The 22085-nt window shown below is 44.3% G+C and overlaps 1 long non-coding RNA gene across 1 annotated transcript; it reads left to right on the top strand.

The window, feature by feature from the left end:
* The first annotated feature begins 2429 nt into the window (after positions 1-2429).
* LOC138747070 (uncharacterized) lies at positions 2430-3320 on the top strand. The gene is made up of 2 exons (XR_011347302.1): positions 2430-2535; positions 2817-3320. It is a non-coding gene; the product is annotated as an uncharacterized lncRNA (long non-coding RNA).
* Positions 3321-22085: the final 18765 nt, after the last annotated feature.

Raw genomic sequence — 22085 nt, 5'->3', positions numbered from 1 at the left:
GAGATTTCTGGCAGAGTTTATCCCTTGAAGGAACCCCAAAGGCCATTTCCTTTGACTTAAACTATTAACCTTCACCTACTGACAGTATTTGAAAGTGGGGGAGGGTGTTTCACTTCACTTGCTGTTTGCGGCTGCTTCTAAATGTATCTATTCAAAGCTGATCAATATGATGGATGTTAGTACAGAAGTACACAACACTTAGAGATTTTTACACAGAAATCCCAAGATATTGCTATAAGGAAGACCCAGCATTAAGCTAACTTTGGTCGTTTACACACAACCAAACAAAGCCAGCATAATGCCGGGTCAGTGTGCCATTTTACACAGCAACCCGGCATTCTGGGAGCAAGATCGAATGTGTCGGCATCTAGTGTGATGTCAAATATATGCATCGGACACAGTAGCTGAGTAGGCTGAAGCCTAGGGGCCCAGAAGGTAAGGTCTGTGATTTGATTGATCACGCTGGCATCCACCCAGAGAGCTTGACGTACAGCCAATGAAAGTAGATATTGGAGGGTGCGGGGGCGGTAACATCATGCAGCTGAATGATGTGAATAGAGATCGTTGGCAACTGTTGCCTTAAGAATAAACACCATAGTCACGGTATCTGTGGAGACTATTACCCATTAACAGCTCGGGACCGGAGCAAGGAGAGTACTGCTGCACCAACAGAATCGAGCTGCAGCCGCATCCCTGAGTGGGGACCTCCACTGTGGGTGAGAATGGTGATGGTCTCCACGGTCCCTTGAGAGCCATGTGCCACCCCATTCTGGGTTTACTGCGTCCACTTGGTATGAGTGTGTGGTAGTAGGCCAAGGGGAGGGTTTGGAGTTGGCCTTGGGAGCTCAGGTATGCACCTGTATGCCAAAAGGAGGGTTCGAAGTCAGAGCTCCCGATCCTTGACTCAGAACCCTCCCCTTGTCCTACACCGGAGCTCCCGATGTCTGACTCTGAATCCTCCTCTCAGCCTACACTGGAGTTCTCGATGCCCGACTCCAAGTCCCCCCCTCAGCCCAAACCGGAGCTCCCGACTCTGAACTCTCCCTTCAGCCTACACTGGAGCTCCCGACACCCGACTCAGAACTCTCCCCTGTCCCTTGTTGGAACCAGAGCTGAAGAGGGTGTGCACTGAAGGATTAGTTTGAGCATGGGTTTTGGCATCTTCTTGCTTCTCTTCCACTGGGTGCTCAGTGCCAAGAGTCACCTTTCCACTGAAGGTAAGAGAGAATACCCACAGGGACAGTGACAGCCACTCAACATCTATAACTTTAGCCACACTTCTCCGGCCTAGGGAACTCTGCCGGCCTTTGAAGTTGGCAGAGTGTTTTTTATGGTGCAGATTATTTTCCAATATTTCAATATGTTCAACACAACATTGGATATGACTATTTTTAGGTTCTCCAACAGTGAGAACAGTTAGGGAAGGCATGGCAGTGGTGAGGGATGGTTGCAGGATGAAGAGTTGAAGTAAGTTTTAATAGGGGGTGCAATTTCAGTGCTTGCCATAGGCGTTATTTTCCCTAGATATGTCACTTCCAGGGAGGTCGTTACTAAAGCTCAGCCTAGGGCCCAGGTGGTAGTTAATCCGGCACTGGTCGGCCATAACTTTCTACACAAAAATGGCAGTAGATTTTGATGTGCTTATGCTACTAGCCATGAATATGCATACCACTCTTCAAGTGCAGCCACATTGCCTGCTCATGGTACATGACTTTATGATACACAGACTGATGCAGAATTCCTGTAAGCAATGTATTCATGTGATCAGAAATACATTGGAGGAAAAATTGAAGAGAAACAGAGAGATATTTGAGGCAAAAAGACGTGCAGACCTTAGATGCCATAGATGGAGATGCTTAATTCTTCTGAGTCAATTTGCGCTGGCCTTGGATAGGTTGGTGTGGAGGAAAGAGAGAAACCACACAGTCACATGTTCTGGTCTAATGAGTAGTGGGGTCATTTTCGGATGTCTTGGAACACTTTTGACTTTGTTGAGCAACAACTGAGGCGCAAGTCAACAAACCTTGGCTTAGACTCACCGCTGCTGTGTGGCGGTACATTAGTTGTATTTTTGGTGTTAGTGTGGCCACTGTGTGTGCATTGGTACACCAAGTTACTGGAGCATTGAAGAAGGTCCTATTTAAATGTTTTGATGACCTGCCGAGTGGTGCACATCTTCAGGAGACAATGGACAGATTTGCAGAACGGGGGTATCCATTGATGGCACACATATCTCCATCAGGACCCCCCCCACCAAGGACACACTAGTCTACTACAATCAGAAAGGGTGGCACTCCATTGTTCTTCAAGCTGCTGTGGACCACACCAATGGTAAGGATCATGGCCTGAGTTACAATTATTTGTCTTTATCAATTAATGTGTTTCATATGTTGATCTAAACACTGACTTTTTGTTGTTTCAGCTTCACAGATGTGCATGTGATTGGTCTGGTCACACGCATGATGCTTGAATTTTAGCTAACTCGTCCATCTACAGAAAGGTCGAAGATCAAGGTGGTACCTCTTCCTACGTGAAGTAAGTTTATATACCCCACTGTACAATAATTTATGTGTGGATTAATTAATCAATCATGTTTATTTCTCACATGTAACTATACAGGATACAATTGCAGTGATATATGTTTAAATTGAAGGAATGGCTGACTGAGTCCTACTTCAAATGAGACATGACAAATCCAAGGGTCAGGTTCAATCCTTTTATTATAAAACGGCCACTAGGAAACATTAGCGAACTGATTGTTTGTGATCTCAGTGGGTGTATAAAGTGCTTATACATCTACATTGCTTTTCCCACAGAAATCCAAAACTGTTAATGGAGTGGAAATCCCTGTGCATCTAATCAGAGACCTAGCTTACCCCCTCAGGAAGTGGTTGATGAAGGGGTTCACTAACCACCATGCACTGGATCAACGACAGCGAAGCTATAACTACTGTTTGAGTTCGGCAAAGATGGTGGTCGAAAATGCTTTCGGACATCTCTAAGGTCACTGGAGTTGCCTGGCCAATCAATATTTGTACCACTTTTGTCTCAGACGTTCTACACAATATATGTGAAATCAACAAGTAACATTTCTTGCCAGAGTGGAACACTGAGCCGCCTGATCTCCCTGAGGAGTCCGACAAAGTTGCTTACCACGGTGCACAAGCACACAGTCACCAGGTGAACCATGAGGCAATTATGTCCCTTCTGGAAGCAATTTAAGCAAGCAAACCACAACTTTTAGTAAATGTATATTGCACATGTCAGATAATTGTAGGGAACAGGAAACATGTAAACAACAATAAAAAAGTTTAATTCAACTGTGTTTAACTATTTACAACTGTCCAAATATACAAAACACCAATAACCGTGTGCTAAAGTAGTAACTGTCACATCACTCCAGCAGCTGGAGGAAGGAGGAGGAAGAAGGGGATTGAAATGACTCTTATGCCTCATCTGTGTCTTGCATGATGTTACTCTGCTGTGGTGCTGGAGAAAAATATTGACTATGAGTTGAAGGAGCGCAGTACAGGGGTTTGTTGCAGTGCAATGGGAGCAGGGGGCTGTCATGCAGAAGATGACACAAATCCGATCATTTCCCGCATAAGTGATGCTTGGTTCTGTAGCTCATGCTGGAAGTCCTTGAACATGTTTCCAAACCCATTCATTTCCTCAGCCAGGTCACAGCTATTGGACTCACATGCTGTCATCTCCACCTCCTGTATCTGTCTCCTCAGCTGCTCCTCATGGGTCCTCTGCTCCTCCAATGGAAGATACTCCCTCTCCACATCCTCACGGTCCATAGCCAGAAATGTCTCCTTCATCTCCTTGCTCTCCATCTGGGCTTTGGTAGGTTTCTGTTTTTTTCTCCCGCGGCTGGCATCCTAGAGAACATTAGAACACATTCGCGAGATCACTCTTTATGGGCAAGCGCATTTACAAAAACACGTCAAAAAATGATAACCACAAAGAGAATTAAGTTTTTACCTGGTCCATTGTTAGGCTTGGATTCTTGATTGCTGGCCTCTGTATCCATGCTGTTAGGGACTCCAGCATCAGGACTACTACTGGAGGAGGGAGTGCAGGTGGAACTGTATCAGGGGAAGATGGATCCTTCATGTTGCTTAGAAGAGCAACCAGGTTTGCTGAGTGACTTGTGCCCCAAACTATGGCCAGTCCCAATGCCCTCTACCACTCCTGCTGTTGTAGTTGTTTACTTGGTGCTCTTTCTTACGCAGGTTTTTCAGCTTGTTTATCACCTGTGACTTGTCCCGAGCAAAGATGTGGTCTCTTTGCTTCTGAGCAAGGCTCTCCAACAACGGGCCATCCTTTACTGTTCCCATTATGTAGTGTTTGATTTCATCTTCAGCACGGAGGGTAATGAGCTCACGGATCTCTTTATCCCTGCAATTCACAGACAGTGTAACTGTTAGATGCTGAATCCTGACTGTTGCTTTAAAATTTCACACTGATACGTTGCACATATTACACGTCATTACAACGTCATATTCCTTACCCAAGTTGGTTCCAGAATGCCAGATTCACCTTTTACACAGATGGAATTCTGGGGCTGACTCTACACCTGCTGCCGGAAAAAAGCTGGGACTGGAATGATCCCACCATTCCGCGTAGAGTAAAAAAGCCGAAAATATGCCAGAATGAAGCCATTGTGCAAAACGTCTCTTCTGTTTCCATTTTGGAAAAACAGCTTCAAGTTAGTATTGAGAAATACTCTCAAGTTACATTCAGCACTGACCTACAAAACTGCATCAAAACTCCTTAACCCATCCCCCCCCACCCATCCTCAGCCATTCCTCTTATATTTGTTACATGGTGGCATTTTACATTTTCACACTGCTCCTCTTGTACCTCTTCTAAATGTGACAGACGTGTGCAATCTGCAATTCAAGTCTTGAAACTAACTAATGATTTTGTTTCTTAATCCATCTTCAAAAGAGTGTTCAGACAACTAGAGATAGGCACCTCCTAAAGATGTGCATTATGTAGCCCTTTCAGAAGATGGCGTGTGAATTGGGGAGCTCTATCGAAAATACACTGCAGTGAAGTGAATCCTGACTGACTGTTTTCTGTGGAGTGGTAAGTGCTGGAATGTACGACATATGGTTTCAATATGCTTCCAACCAAAGGCACAGAACTTAAAATATTTCTGTGCTGGCATCATCACTGACCAAATTAAGTCAAATAACCAAGCAGCTCCCCCAAGTACTGCTGAGAATATGTTGAAACAGAATCTAGTATCTGATGTGTTAGTGTACCAAACTGGGAAACTACAATTATCAACACTACTGATGGCCCCGACCTGTCCTGGTCTCTCTTTTTAAATAATTAATTAATTAATATTTTCATTTTTTAACATGAATATAGATTTAGATTTATTACTTTCTATAAAGCGTACATAAATATATAATCTTGATCACATAGTTCGGGTTGTCAAACTCAGTTATTTCTACTTTTATTCTTATTTTATCAGCCCCCTTTAGTTAAATTTTGTTCAATGTTTTATTTTAGCGATGACAAGTGACACTGACACGATGTTGATCTTGTGGTCAGTGCGCTGTGCAGCGAACAAAAGAAAAACCACACAGAAGCTGTGAGTGACTTTACTGGAGGTTATCAGCACCCCATCCCATGATCCTTTGCGCCCCTCCCCCCCCAACCAGGACCATTGTGATGTCAGCCCATTACAAGCCTGCACCTCCGTGACCCAGTTCGCTTGCGGATCAATGCAGCTCACTACAATCTACGCATTTTCGGCAATCTAATCTCTTCTTCAGTTTACGAATTTTCTCTTGCTGAATAGTATCACATTCCAAACCAGCTATTTCTGTCAGTTGATGAATGAATGCAGCTGAGGCACCATGAAGAGGGTTATAGTAGTTCTGTAACTTCTCATTTGATGAAAATGATATTGCACAACATAATCCATTATGTGTCTTTGAGCTCGAATTATGTGCTAGATCGGAACTGGTTCACTTGAAGAGAGTGACGAGGATGACTGGCTCCTGGAAAAAGTTTCTGAATATTGGTGACATGGTGCAACAACTGCACCTCAGCATAGGGATAAACATCACCACCCCACCCCCCTTCACCCTTGCAAGCCAACCTCTGCCCTGAGCCAGGATTTCAGTCTTTATTGAGACACAAGGACAAGTTATTACTGGACAGGGACAAGAGATCGCACGGGTAAGAGGAAATGTACCAAGTGGAACAGTTGCCAAATTCAAAAGAAAAGCAAGAATACACAAGTCAAAGACCAAAACATAGATTTCTTCCCACCAATTGTTTTTGAAGAGTTGTCAAAAGATCAGTTTCCATTTCATTGGAACAAGAAAAACAGTGGGACTTAGTGGGAGTAAAGTCCTTTCCTCTGATTTGAAAAACAATGACAGAGATGTTAGAGAACCGGCAATGGTTCAAGCAAATGGAGTCAAGGGTACAAAGCCAAAAATGTTCAGCTGTCACAAATACTTGATTATTAATCCTTATACTTTATTGGGAGCACCAGTGGGAAGCTCATGTGCAAATTGTATTTGTTTTTTTAAACATTTTTAAGCTGTATTTTTGAAAGGATGATTAATTTGGGGTGGTTAGAAGCCTTACAAATTGGACCAAACCTTTTCCTGCCTCAACCAACAATCAACAATTTCCTGTAGTTCACATTGCAAGTGAAATTCTCAGTTAGCACCTTCTCCCTCCACAGTTTGCCCAGTTTAAACATGCAAGGATGAACATAATAGTGCTGACTTCAGTTTTCAGTATCATGTATTTTATCCAGCTCAAAAACTCCAACTAATTGTATGAACTGACTTGGTGTCCTCCACAGAATTTAATCCATCTTCACTTTCCCCAGTAACTAATTAGTGATAGGAAGAGACATAACATGTATCAAAGAGCCTTGAGTAATTTAAGTGATTTCCCTCCATGCTTTACCCTTAACAAACACTCATACACTGAACCATATACTTTTAGACAGAGTAAAACACTGGGAGGACAGTAATGAACATAAAATAAACTTTAATATCTGTGCTTGTGTGGATGTAAAATAATAAAAATATTACTGATATTTTAATCAAATTATTGACCTAATAACATTTCATATCACAACATTGTGGTGGTACACCACCGGCCTACTGCAGGGGGCAACCTCTGTACCTGCAGGAGTGTAAGGGGACAGGACTACACCTGGCTGCCTGTCAATCAGTCGACCTGAATGGATCAAGCCCCACCCAGTTGGGTGTCAATCACCCTCGGGATATAAGCCTGCGCCGGCCTCGTGTTCGATTCAGAGTTACCACAGCTACAGCCAGCCTGGCTCTGTAGAAGTCTTTGTGGATTAAAGCCTGTTGTACAGTCTTTACCTTGTGCGTGTCTGACTCTGTCTAACAGCGCACCACAAACATTTAAGTTGAAATTTGCAGTTATTCACCATCTGATGGCTGGCCAGCTGATAATAGTTTTAACAATTAGAAACACTCCACCAAATATTATCCCAGTATCTTGAAGTTTTGCTTGAATAAAATGCAACAGACATCTTTCATTGTTGGAGCAACAAACTATTCAGCACTTACATGTTTGAAATGCTCTTGTCAATATTTGGCCAGACTCAGAGTCAAAGTTTTATAGAATGGAAACCAGCCCTTCAGCCTAAGCTAGTCCCAATAGTTGACGAAAGTTACCAAATCCTGGAGGTTTAGATTTTACTCTCACCATTTCTTGGGCACCAAAAGAATCAATTGATTGCAAACAAAGCAGAAAATTGAAGTTGTTGTAGAATATCAGCGATGATCTGACAGAATTGAAAACAGACTCCAAATGTGCATGTGTGCTGCTCTCCTCCAGTTTATAATCTACATGTTGATTGGACTTCAGTTTATTATACACCGATTCAAACCTCAAAAGAGCCCAAAATTTAAAAAATAGGTGAGCATTTCAATTTGAATGAACCTTACCTGTTCACCTCAGCACATTTATCTTCTGAATTATCGTAATTTTTGTGCATTAATTAAGATTGCTTTCAGATATATGTACTTATTAGAAAAAAACATCAACACAACTTCTCCAACTCCATGTTTCCTGCAGCTGTCTGCTATCTCTCTGTAGATTTGTTCCTCCACTGCTTGGTAACTGTTGGGCAGTCCATGAGTGTAGTCCTACCTTTCCTGTTCCTCAGCTCCACTCATATAGCCTCATTCGAAGAGCCCTCGGTCTCTCCTGCCTGAGCATAGCCGTGATATTTTCCCTAATGAGTAATGCAACTCCTCCCCTTCATCCCCCCATTCTAGTGTGTCCAAAGCAACGGAAGTCCAGAACATTGAGCTGCCAGTCCTGCCCCTCCTGCAATCAAATCTCACTAATGGCCACAATGTTGTAATTCCACATGACAATCCACGTTCTAAGCTCATCTACCTTTTCTACAATACTCCTTGCATTGAAACAGATACACCTAAGAACATTACCACCACATTCAACCTGTTGACTTTTAACAGTGCAATCAATTTTAACATCATCTTTTTCCGTCCTCCACTCCACTATCTGCTCTGGCTCTCTGGTTCCTCTCCCCCTGAAAATCTAGTTTAAACTCACCGAAGCAGCACTAGTAAACCAAAGATATTAGTTCCCCTTCCAGTTCAGATGCAAACTGTCCTGTCATAACAGGTCCCACCTCCTCTGGAAAAGAGCCCAATGATCCAGAAACCTGAAGCCCTCCCTTCTATATCATGTCTTTAGCCACGTGTTAAGCTGCATTATCCTCCTATTTCTAACCTCACTAGGATGTGGCATAGGTAGCAATCCTGAGATCACAACCCTGGAGGTCCTATCCTTCAAGCTAGTGCCTAACTCCCTGAACTCTCCTTGCAGGACCTCTTCACTCTTCCTACCCACGCCATTGGTCTCTGCATGGACCATAACATCTGGCTGCTCACCCTCCCTCCTGAGCATTTCGTGAACTCGATCTGAAGGATCCTGGTATCAGGGAGCCAACATACCACCCGGGATACTCAATCTCCTCCACAGAACCTCTTATATGTCCCTCTAACTACTGTTCCCTCTAAGCTGTGCATGTGTGCGCACATCCACGTTTTGCAACCAGCGCACAAAGGAAATTAATGTGCGCACACAAGGTTAGTTACCTAAAATAATGTAGTAATTAATAATTCTTTCTTTCTTTGGCTTGGCTTCGCGGACGAAGATTTATGGAGGGGGTAAAAAAAGTCCACGTCAGCTGCAGGCTCATTTGTGGCTGACCAGTCCGATGCGGGACAGGCAGACACGATTGCAGCGGTTGCAAGGGAAAATTGGTTGGTTGGGGTTGGGTGTTGGGTTTTTCCTCCTTTGCCTTTTGTCAGTGAGGTGGGCTCTGCGGTCTTCTTCAAAGGAGGCTGCTGCCCGCCAAACTGTGAGGCGCCAAGATGCACGGTTTGAGGCGTTATCAGCCCACTGGCGGTGGTCAATGTGGCAGGCACCAAGAGATTTCTTTAGGCAGTCCTTGTACCTTTTCTTTGGTGCACCTCTGTCACGGTGGCCAGTGGAGAGCTCGCCATATAATACGATCTTGGGAAGGCGATGGTCCTCCATTCTGGAGACGTGACCCATCCAGCGCAGCTGGATCTTCAGCAGCGTGGACTCGATGCTGTCGACCTCTGCCATCTCGAGTACCTCGACGTTAGGGGTGTGAGCGCTCCAATGGATGTTGAGGATGGAGCGGAGACAACGCTGGTGGAAGCGTTCTAGGAGCCGTAGGTGGTGCCGGTAGAGGACCCATGATTCGGAGCCGAACAGGAGTGTGGGTATGACAACGGCTCTGTATACGCTTATCTTTGTGAGGTTTTTCAGTTGGTTGTTTTTCCAGACTCTTTTGTGTAGTCTTCCAAAGGCGCTATTTGCCTTGGCGAGTCTGTTGTCTATCTCATTGTCGATCCTTGCATCTGATGAAATGGTGCAGCCGAGATAGGTAAACTGGTTGACTGTTTTGAGTTTTGTGTGCCCGATGGAGATGTGGGGGGGCTGGTAGTCATGGTGGGGAGCTGGCTGATGGAGGACCTCAGTTTTCTTCAGGCTGACTTCCAGGCCAAACATTTTGGCAGTTTCCGCAAAGCAGGACGTCAAGCGCTGAAGAGCTGGCTCTGAATGGGCAACTAAAGCGGCATCATCTGCAAAGAGTAGTTCACGGACAAGTTTCTCTTGTGTCTTGGTGTGAGCTTGCAGGCGCCTCAGATTGAAGAGACTGCCATCCGTGCGGTACCGGATGTAAACAGCGTCTTCATTGTTGGGGTCTTTCATGGCTTGGTTCAGCATCATGCTGAAGAAGATTGAAAAGAGGGTTGGTGCGAGAACACAGCCTTGCTTCACGCCATTGTTAATGGAGAAGGGTTCAGAGAGCTCATTGCTGTATCTGACCCGACCTTGTTGGTTTTCGTGCAGTTGGATAATCATGTTGAGGAACTTTGGGGGACATCCGATGCGCTCTAGTATTTGCCAAAGCCCTTTCCTGCTCACGGTGTCGAAGGCTTTGGTGAGGTCAACAAAGGTGATGTAGAGTCCTTTGTTTTGTTCTCTACACTTTTCTTGGAGCTGTCTGAGGGCAAAGACCATGTCAGTGGTTCCTCTGTTAGCGCGAAAGCCGCACTGTGATTCTGGGAGAATATTCTCAGCGACACTAGGTATTATTCTATTTAGTAGAATCCTAGCGAAGATTTTGCCTGCAATGGAGAGCAACGTGATTCCCCTGTAGTTTGAGCAGTCTGATTTCTCGCCTTTGTTTTTGTACAGGGTGATGATGGTGGCATCACGAAGATCCTGAGGCAGTTTACCTTGGTCCCAACAAAGCTTGAAAAACTCATGCAGTTTGGCATGCAGAGTTTTGCCGCCAGCCTTCCAGACTTCTGGGGGGATTCCATCCATACCTGCTGCTTTGCCACTTTTCAGTTGTTCGATTGCCTTATATGTCTCATCCAGGGTGGGAACCTCATCCAGCTCTAGCCTTAGGGGCTGTTGAGGGAGCTGGAGCAGGGCGGAATCTTGGACTGAGCGGTTGGTACTGAAAAGAGATTGGAAGTGTTCTGACCATCGGTTGAGGATGGAGATCTTGTCGCTGAGGAGGACTTTGCCGTCTGAGCTGCGCAGCGGGCTTTGGACTTGGGGTGAGGGGCCGTACACAGCCTTTAGAGCCTCGTAGAAACCCCTGAAGTCGCCAATGTCCGCGCTGAGCTGTGTTCGTTTGGCGAGGCTAGTCCACCACTCATTTTGGATCTCCCGGAGTTTGCGCTGAAGATGGCTGCATGCGCGACGGAAGGCTTGTTTCTTCTCTGGACAGGACGGCTTTGTAAGGTGAGCCTGGTGGGCAGCTCGCTTCTTTGCCAGCAGCTCCTGGATTTCCTGGCTGTTTTCGTCAAACCAGTCCTTGTTTTTCCTGGAGGAGAAGCCCAGTACCTCTTCAGTGGATTGCAGTATGGTAGTCTTCAACTGATCCCAGAGGGTTTCAGGGGACGGGTCCGTGAGGCGGGTTGCAACGTCGAGCTTTGCTTTGAGGTTTGCCTGGAAGTTTCCTCTCGCTTCGTCTGACTGCAGTTTTCCAACATTGAACCTCTTTCTGGGGGCTTTATTGTTCCTGGGCTTTGGCTTGAAGTGAAGGTTGAGCTTGCAGAGAACCAGCCAGTGGTCAGTGTGGCATTCCGCGCTAGGCATGACCCTGGTGTGGAGCACATCTTGTTTGTCACTTTCTCGCACCAGGATGTAGTCCAGGAGGTGCCAGTACTGCGCGCACTGCACTCCACCTAAAAGCTCCTTTGCGCAGGCCCGAGGACAGGTCCACGTCCTCCCCCTCCACGTCCTCCCCCTCCACGTCCTCCCCCTCCACGTCCTCCCCCTCCACGTCCTCCCCCTCCACGTCCTCCCCCTCCACGTCCTCCCCCTCAAAAGATGCTCACAAACTCAAGCTAGCATGCTGGAACATCAGAACCATGCTAGATAAGACTGACAGCCATCGACCTGAACGTCGGTCTGCCCTCATTGCACATGAACTCCTCAGACTTGACATCGACATAGCCGCTCTCAGTGAAGTCCGCCTGGCAGATGTAGGCAGCTTCCAAGAACGCGGCGCGGGCTACACACTCTACTGGTCTGGCAAGCCTTCGGATGAACGACGCCTATCTGGTGTAGGCTTCATGGTCAAGAGCTTCATTGCCTCCAAACTCGAAAACCTTCCGACAGGCCTCTCGGACCGAATCATGTCCATGCGACTCCCACTTCAAAACAAGCGTCACATCACCCTCATCAGTGTCTATGCTCCAACCCTCCAGGCGGAACCAGCAGAAAAGAACAAGTTCTACACCGACCTGCGCAACCTCATCCAACGTACCCCTACAGCCGACAAGGTTGTCATCCTGGGCGACTTCAACGCTCGTGTCGGCAAAGACTCAGAAACCTGGCCAGGAATCCTGGGCAAGCATGGCGTCGGCAAGTGCAACGACAATGGGCGCCTCCTGTTGGAGCTCTGCGCAGAACAGCGACTTGTCATTACAAACACCCTTTTTCAGCAGAGGGACAGCCTTAAGACCAATTAATAATTATACTTATTGAAAATGATCTCTTAGCTAACTGTTTCTGTTAACTAGTTAGTCAGTTAAGCAAGTAGTTAATCATTCTTGTATTATATTAAAACATGCCAGTAGTTTTAGTAGCCTTGAGAGATAGGCTGTGTCAAAATCATCTTGAAACAATTTCAAGTTTACATTTGCATAAGCATTCAATTGTGCATGTACTTTGGTCACAGGAAAAAAATTTGCAGAACATAAGATTTTTGTGTACACTGACTACAAAATTTAAGAAGGAACCTGCCCTCTAACTAGGGAATCTCTTATCACTACAGCTCGCCTCTTTTCCTCCCCTTTGTAGCCACAGGACCAGATTTCATGGCTTGTGCCTGGTTGGTCATCCCCCTCAACAGTATCCAAAACGGTAACTTGTTATTCAGGTGAACACCCACAGGAGTGCCCTGTACTGCCTGCCTGTTCCCTTTTCCTCTCCTGACTGTCATCCATCTACCTTCCTCCTCCCTCCTAGGCATGATAGTGTCCCTGTAACTCCTGCCTATCACCCCCTCTGCCTTCCAAATGATCCGGAGTTCATCCAACTCCAGCTCCAATTCTTTAACTTGGCTTCTCAGGAGCTGCAGCTGGATGCACTTCTCACAGATGAAGTCAACAGGGATATTTCTGGCTTCCCTGACGACCCACATCCTGCAAGAGGACATTCCCTCTGCCTTGGCTGCCATACCCACACTCTCTATCTCTCTCTCTCTCTCTCTAGCTATCTCTCTCCATCCTTATCTTTCTCTATCTCTTTCTCTCTATCTATCGCACTGCTCCTTTTGGATTACTACCACTCTCTGCCCTAATAAGCTGGTAATGTGGCTCCTGGGGGAGGCGAGAAACCAGAGAAAAAAACCTGTGGTCAATTGAAGGGAAAACTTTGGGAAATTCCTCCCAGACTACTTAATGGCAATTGAGCAGAGCTCCAGGAAATCACTGAAATTTGTGATACCAAGATCAAAATAGAGCTTCCCTTTGCTGCTGCTCCCGCTGGACTTGCCGAGTCTGGACCCCTCGGCGCTTCTCCCACCGGGCTCACTGAGTCCAGACCCCTCACTGCTGCTCCCGCCGGGCTCACCGAGTTCGGACCTCTCACTGCTGCTCCCGCCAGGCTTGCCAAGTCCAGACTCCTCGCCGCTACTCCCACTGGGCTCGCCAAGTCTGGACCCCTTGCCGCTGCTCCCGCCAGAACGCACCTTCTCTCCGAAACTCACATCTACCTCAGCCATTCTCAATGGGGACTCTGGGGAGTGGGGAGGGGGCCACAGCATATTTTAGTTATCTTTTCACCTCATGTAAACTAAATATTTTTTGTTTTTATATAGTTGATAGAAAAAAAGTATGGAAGAAAGCAAAACTTGACTGCTTATAGGGAAAGGTGCTCATAAACTTTGACCTGAGATCAAGGTGGGGGGGTGCATAGCTAAAAGGTTGAGAATGGCTGATTGAGATTAACACTTAAATTGTCAAGGCTGATTGAAAGGCTGCGGAACAAGTGCTGGTAACTGGCATTAATATAGATGGATACTGGCTGGTGGACATGATACAGTGGGCCAAAGGGCTGCTTTTTGTGCAGTACCACCCTGTGACTAAATTAATCTAATAGGCTGGAGGGGGGCAGACTTTGCTCAATTTAAAGTTAAAAAAGACAATTTCTCTCTCTCTCATTCTTCACATCCACTCCCGCAGAAGATGACTGCTTCACCAAAATGTGGGGCAATTTTCCTTGTGTAGACTGGAGCACCCGATCCACACATAAGCACTTACCAGCAATCATTCAATGGCAGCCAGAAGTGAAAACACATATACATTCCTTCCCCTTCCCAACCTGTAAACTCTGAGACCAATCACATTACACTTTGCATTAGTCTCACAGCAGACCTTGCAGAGAAGTTAGGATCTTCCAACAGTATCATTGGGAGGATGAACCAAGCCACTGTGCCTGAGTGTACTGAACAGTGGAGATGGAACACAAAACAGTTTTAACATTTCCTCTTTTTTATTTTCAAAAAATGAAAAGAACTTGCCCTAAAACATCCAGTGATCCAGATAGCAGAAGCTCTCCCTCCTCACCATTACTTTACCTACAGCTTCAAATGGAGAGTCAGTCCATACTGTCTTTTCATTTCCTGCCTTGCTAGCACATGGCCCAGAGATTACAAACCTAGAGGTCCCATTTTGTAACTTTTTACCCCAAATTCTCGGTGCAGGACCTCATCCTTCTTTCCTTGGTACAATTAGTACCAATGTAGACTATGACGTCAGGTTGCTCACCCTCCCTTCAGAATGTATCGAGCCTGCTTCAAAGCACCCTTGACCCTGACACCAGGGAGGCAACACACCATCCTGACGATAGTTCCCTATCACTATTGTTCACTTTCAGTTTGATTATTCCACTGTAAATGCAGCCAGTACAGTACCACTGATCTGATTGCTGCTGTTTCCCAAGATGCCATCTCTCTCAACCACCAACAGCAACTTAAGTGGCGCACTTGTTCAAATGGACTCTATAACCCATTCTATGGGGATCTGTTTCACTGTGGTTTTGGAGTCGAGTTTGAACCTCCTCCCCCATCCTAGCAAATGCATTCCTAGCACTACAACTGTGTCAGTTTGTCTGTGCAATTCTCCATGTGATAAGTTCCTAATGTCAGTCACGTCACTGGGAGAGCAGAAAGATGATCTAAGACCAACCGCCTTCACATGACATGAGGAGGAACACAGAAGGTAAATGACCTTTTAACCTGAATATTCCCTTTGCACACTATAAGCTGACTGCAAGTGGACCAGGGAGAATGCTACAAACCTGGGGAGAGATTGGTTGCATTATCTGCAGTGAATGAAAGAGCAGAGCATTGAAAAACTATCGAGAGCATCATAAGAAATGTCGCACTTTAAGTGAATGAAGCCTAGAATCTGAAAATTGAGGATTCAACTATGGCTTATGGGAAAAAAACTGGGTAGATGATTACAAGATTAATTGTTATGACAGGTGCAGTCATTACATCTGTCAGTTCTTCTGGGAATGTTAGTTTGTGATAAATTGTTAAAGGAAGGTTTGCCTGAAAGAGATGGTGAAGTTGACAGGAGGAGGGGATGTCTGGATTAGATCCAAATGCAGCCATTAGTCTATCAGTCTGTACTGCAAGTTTGAAACTATTTTAAAGAGTAAACAAAAGATTTATAGGTACATTGGCAATACTTCCACTGTATTGAAGGCTTGTGGGAAGATAATTGTCCACTGGCATTTCATCAAAATGGTCAATTTTCACTTGGCCACCATAACAAAGTCCAAAGTACAATAGCATAGCATGAGCAAAGGGAACACAGCCAATAATTAGATGCTTTTCACTACTTCACTGACGACAATGAAAATCAGAGACATTATGAAACTGCAAACATTTGTATTTATCCAATTTAGCAGGATAGCTACATAAATCTAAACTAATTCCTGGCTGTGAAGTAATCTGAGTCAAGGTACAAATTCAAAATTGAAGGCTACTTATCTGGAAATAACAGTCAGAAAACAGAAGAGAAACATAGATTTGTGTCTTTGTGTGTGTGTGTGTGTGTGTGTGTGTGTGTGTGTGTGTGTGTGTGTGTGTGTGTGTGTGTGTGTGTGTGTGAAGCTGTGATTTGATTGATTTCTGCAGAGATCAGTGCTGCAGGCCTGACTATATTCACAATCCATTGTAGTACAAGTATAGATCTTGTGTAATATAGCCAAGTTTGCAGATGATCCCAAGCAAGGTGTCTGGAATGTAAACAGACCAAACAGACAAGTTACATGAACAAGCAAGGGCATGACAAAAGAAAATATAAAATTGTGAGGGCAATTATATTTTAATGCAAGTATAGTTTATGTAATGAGAGATGTTGGATTTCAGAGGGACTTGGGTGTACTTGTACACAAATCACTGACACTGTGTAGATGCAGCAAACAATTGGAAACATAAATTGTCTGTTCAGCTTTGGTGCAAGAGGATTTAAGAATTAAATTGGAGATCTCTTTTTCCCAGTAGATAAGCCTTGGCGAGGTTGCGTCTCTTAACAGCAGATAAGGAAATAAAGTCTTCAAGCAAAGAGAAAAAGCAGTAAAATTCACCACATTGACTCAAGGGAAGGGTTTTCTAACCGGAAGGGAAATTAAACAGACTGAACCTTTCCTTTTCAGAATTTAGAGAGAGATGGCCTCTTTGAAACATAGAAAATCCAGACAGGACTTCAGGGCTGATACAGATTTGATTTTATCCCAGTCTGGGTGCTAGAAGTAGGGGGTCAAACTCTCAAAATAATGAGTCTCCAAATCAGGATTTTGGCAGGTGGAGATTTACTCAACCAGAGGATGGAGAACCTTTGGAATTTTCTTTGCAAAAGGGTAGTTGAGGCTCAGTCACTGAGTGCATTCAAGACAAAGATTGAAAGATTTTTTTGGGTATGAAGGGAATGAAAGCTGCACCAATATGGACTAAAGGATCAATGGCAGAAATTGTTGTTCCTACTTCTAATTATGTCATTTGATCACAGGAAATGGGTATTTACATAACATTTAAATATTAAATTAAAGCTTTCCTATATCTCGCACTGATAACTTTGCATTGGAAACAGTTGCTTCAGTGATGTGGATTCTACATTTTCTTTTTAAATTGCTGTCTTCTTGTTAAAACAAGATAAACTAATTATTCAGACTAATTATCAGTCATAGAATCAGACTGCAATAAACAAGTCATACATGCTACCACAACCATGTTCATAATCAACTCTCTGTCCTTATCTCTGCAGATAAATGATCTACTGTAAACCCACTATCCACTTACTGTAAACCAGCTGCCTTCCACACAAACATTAATTCCTTTCCCCTCACAATTACTGCCTTCAGCAGCTTTCTGCTCCAGATTCTAGCATCTACAGCCACTTGGTGCCTCTGTTTCTTTGACTTGGCTTCGTGGACAAAGATTTATGGAGGGGGTAAATGTCCACATCAGCTGCAGGCTCGTTGGTGGCTGATAAGTCCGATGCGGGACAGGCAGACACGGTTGCAGCGGTTGCAAGGGAAAATTGGTTGGTTGGGGTTGGGTGTTGGGTTTTTCCTCCTTTGTCTTTTGTCAGTGAGGTGGGCTCTGCGGTCTTCTTCAAAGGAGGTTGCTGCCCGCCGAACTGTGAGGCGCCAAGATGCATGGTTTGAGGCGATATCAGCCCACTGGCGGTGGTCAATGTGGCAGGCACCAAGAGATTTCTTTAGCAGTCCTTGTACCTCTTCTTTGGTGCACCTCTGTCATGGTGGCCAGTGGAGAGCTCGCCATATAACACGATCTTGGGAAGGTGATGGTCCTCCATTCTGGAGACGTGACCCACCCAGCGCAGCTGGATCTTCAGCAGCGTGGACTCGATGCTGTCGGCCTCTGCCATCTCGAGTACTTCGATGTTGGTGATGAAGTCGCTCCAATGAATGTTGAGGAGGGAGCGGAGACAACGCTGGTGGAAGCGTTCTAGGAGCCGTAGGTGATGCCGGTAGAGGACCCATGATTCGGAGCCGAACAGGAGTGTGGGTATGACAACGGCTCTGTATACGCTTATCTTTGTGAGGTTTTTCAGTTGGTTGTTTTTCCAGACTCTTTTGTGTAGTCTTCCAAAGGCGCTATTTGCCTTGGCGAGTCTGTTGTCTATCTAATCAAGTAACAATCTACATTTGTTTACTAGCACGTGGTCTGTAACTCTTCATACCTTTTTGATTCAAGTGTTGTCCTGATACTTCTCAAAAGTTGTGAGTGTACCTGTCTTCTCTGCCCCTTAGAAAGTGTGTTTCCTCTGGGAAGTTGAATTCCTTATCTCATTCCCTCAAAACCTCTTGTCCTAAACTATCCAGTTCTTAGAAACCTCTACTTGGGTGGAAAGTTTTCCAATATCTAATCTACCCATGATCCTCAAGTTTCATGCACATTTGCCAGCACCAACAACTCCCACCTCAGCTTCCTTCACTTCATGGAAAACAAACTCAATCTATCCATCTCTCTTCTTACCATAGAACCAGAGAACATTACAGAACAGAATGCAGGCCCTTCAGCCATTCTAGTCTATGCTGAACTATTATTCCCACCTGCCAGCCTGATACCTGTCAACATCCTTGTTAATCTCCTCTGCAACCTTTATGCTATGGCATAGTTTCAAAAAGTTGTACCCTAACTTCCCAGCTCTGTACTCATGTCCTGATAAATGAGGGAAAGCATTCCATGAGCCTTCTTCACCATGGTATCTGAATTCAGGGATCCTTGGACACTAGGGTCCTTCCATTCACTGTTTCTAGGCTATCCTTCCTAGTCCCCCCAAAATTCACGTGTGAATTCCATCAGCCAACTCTCTGGCCACCTTACCAATCAAGAGCACCCTGTAGCCCAAGACCACCATCATCATTATTCATACCATCAACTCTCATGTTACTTCAGAAATGATTAATCAAAGCTTCTCCACTCCTATCCAAATCATTAGTCTAAAAAACTCACACAATACTCTTTCTATGGTTGTTAATTATCTAGGCATTCAACAACTATAAATGTGAACAATGATTCTGAAAACAAATCACCTTTGTGTACTAATAGGTTAAGGGATACAAATATTTTGACATTTATCCTAATTTTATTTACCCCATCCTATTAGTTTTTTTTCTTTCTTTGCAGTCCTTCTCCCTTTGTATAACTCTCTACAATTTTCTACTTTGTTATCCCTTTGCAGCTTCTTTCTTTAATATTTTTTCTTGTTCTTCATAGTATCCAGATTTGCCATTGTCTCATAGTGGTGTCCTATCCCACAACGACCTTTGGGAAATAACTTTAAACAGGGGTATTAAACTATAGAGTTGTCAGGATATGCTGACTTCATATCTTAATTCAGATATTAAGAAACAATAATATGGAGATAACATATAATAGTATTACAAGAACCCTTGGCAGAACTGAATAGGACAAGTTCTTAATGTTCAATTTACTATCTGTATTTATATTGAAGCCTAAAAAGGAGTTCAACAGCCTGCATACTTTTTTATCTGGTTAATAAGCAAAGGCCTGGGTAATTTGGATTGAATAACCACCTCTCCCTATCCCCTCCACAGATGCTATTTTGCTGTTAGACTTGTCTGTCACAAAGGCAGGTATTCAGCATGACAATGGGGATGCCCTTGCAGCTGCCAATCGGATTCCAAAACTCATTGTGTGGTGGAATTACTGGGAGATTCCAGTTTGTTCTCACATCAACTTCACACAAGGCAATTTATTGCAATGTATTATATGAGAGCAAGAGAGGTGAAGATATATTTGTACTTCTCAGCTCAGGATTATTACCATTACAAAAGATGGGGGGAAAGCAACAATGAGCCTTCAAAACTACTCTTCCATTGATTTAATGGACAAATACAAGTCTCCAACTTGCACATCATCTTCGAACTATATATTCCCTCAAAATTAAATAAGCCTTTATCATCGATTCAACATTCTGAAATCCTCCAATACCATTGCAAAAGCCATAACCCAGCACTGAGTAATCAGGGAAAAGATCAGCTTCCTTTTCACAAAAAACACAAGGGGCATTAATGTGTCCTTCCATGAGCTATCCAGATCCCAATTAAATCTCCAATCTGTATAAATAGATTATCTCAATTTGATTTGCACATACTCATTTTGAGCTAGAATTAAAAATCCTGCAGATGCATCAGGTTTGTGAAGTGTCTCAGGTCTAAATGTGTTAACATAATCATTGATTCTGGTGTGCTGTGTTACAATTTAATTAGCTGTCAAAACAATAATGTCCCAGCTCTTCGTTTCTGAGATTTTATTGCACATAAACTGAAACTTCTTCCTTCACCTACACATTTTCTCCAAAATGAATGTCAGCAAAATGTGAGTGTTTATCTCTCTCCTGATTCTAACTTTGGTTGTGTTCTGCATCATGTTCAAAATTAAAGGGTGCAAATTTGCTGGAATTCAAAAATCAGCAATCTAAAAGGGATGCATCTAAAGCAAAAACACCAAAATGCTGGAGGAATTCAGCTGGTCTATTCAGCATCTGTAGGAGACAAAAGTATATTATTGACACTTTGGGCCTGAGCCCTTCTTCAAGGGAAAAAAAATCAGAAAAGATAGAATAGATCAGAAAGTCTCAGATTTCAAACAATGGGGGAGGAATCCAGACCAACAAAAGACGTTAATTGGATATGATAAGGGACTAGGTAGAATTTATCATGATTGTGTGAAAAGAGACAAAGGGGTGGGGGAGTTTTAACGAAAGCCAGAGGAGTTGATATTAATGCAATCTGGTTGAAGGGTGCCCAGTCAGAGGATGTGTTGCTCCTCCATTTTAAGGGTGGTCTCAATCTGGCAGTACGAGACCATGGACAGACATGTTCGCAAGGCAATGGGATGGAGAATTGAAATGGGTGGCCACTGGGAGATCCACACTATTGCAGCAGACAGAGCTGAGGTGCGCAACAAAGTGATCACCCAGTCTGTATCCAGTCTCTCCAATACAGAGGAAATCACAGCAGGAGCACGGAATGCAGTAGATGACCCCTGCAGATTCACAAGTGAAATGTTGCTTCACTTGGAAGGACTATTTGGGGCTCTGCATGGCTATGAGGGAGGAGGTGTGGATGCAAGTGGAACATCTCCTGTGGTCACAGGGGTAGGTCCCAAGGGGACAATTGGTGGGAAGGGAGGAGTGGACAAGTGAGTCACAGAGGGAGTGGTCCCTGCTGAAGGCGGAGTGGGGAGGAGAGGAAAATATGTGTCTATTGGTAGGGTCATGTTGTGGGTGGCAGAAATGGTGGAGGAGGATGTGTTGGATACGGGGGCTGGAGGGATGGTAGGTGAGAACAAGAGGAGGGGGCCAGGGCAGATGAGTGGGTAATGGAGGATATGCAGGTGCATGCCGAGTTGATGGTGGTAGAGGGTAAGTCAAATTGTTTGAAGGAGGAGGAGATCTCGTGCACATGCGATGGAGACGGAGGAATTGAGGGAAGGAAATGAAATCCTTATGATGACAGGGTGAGAAGAGATGTAGTTGAGGTAATTGTGTGAGTTGCAATACTGCAATAAAGTAATACTGGATTAAAGATATGCTGGACTTGGCTCAATTGAGGGCTGAACTAAGTGTGCTGTGGCCTTGGATGCAGAAAAAGCCCTTGATAGACTGGAATGGGATTATTTATTTAAAATATTGGATAAGGACTTTATATCATGAGCCTAGTTGTGATCAATAGACAAATTTCTTCAGCATTCCCGTTAACCAGATCTAGTAGGCAAGGATGTCCATTATCTCTACCTCTATTCATTTTGGCTATTGAACCACTGGTTGAAGCCATATGTCACAATCCAGACATTAAAGGTTTCAGGGTTAATCAATAAGAACACAAGATTAACTTGTTTGCTGATAATGTCTTAATATATCTGACAGAACCAGAAAATTCATTAAAGAAACTGCACTCTG

The sequence above is a fragment of the Narcine bancroftii genome, chromosome 1, assembly GCF_036971445.1.
Source record: "Narcine bancroftii isolate sNarBan1 chromosome 1, sNarBan1.hap1, whole genome shotgun sequence".
In the NCBI taxonomy this organism is placed as follows: domain Eukaryota; kingdom Metazoa; phylum Chordata; class Chondrichthyes; order Torpediniformes; family Narcinidae; genus Narcine; species Narcine bancroftii.
The sequence above is the reverse complement of the archived record's forward strand: the minus strand, read 5'-3'. Positions and strand labels throughout refer to the sequence as shown.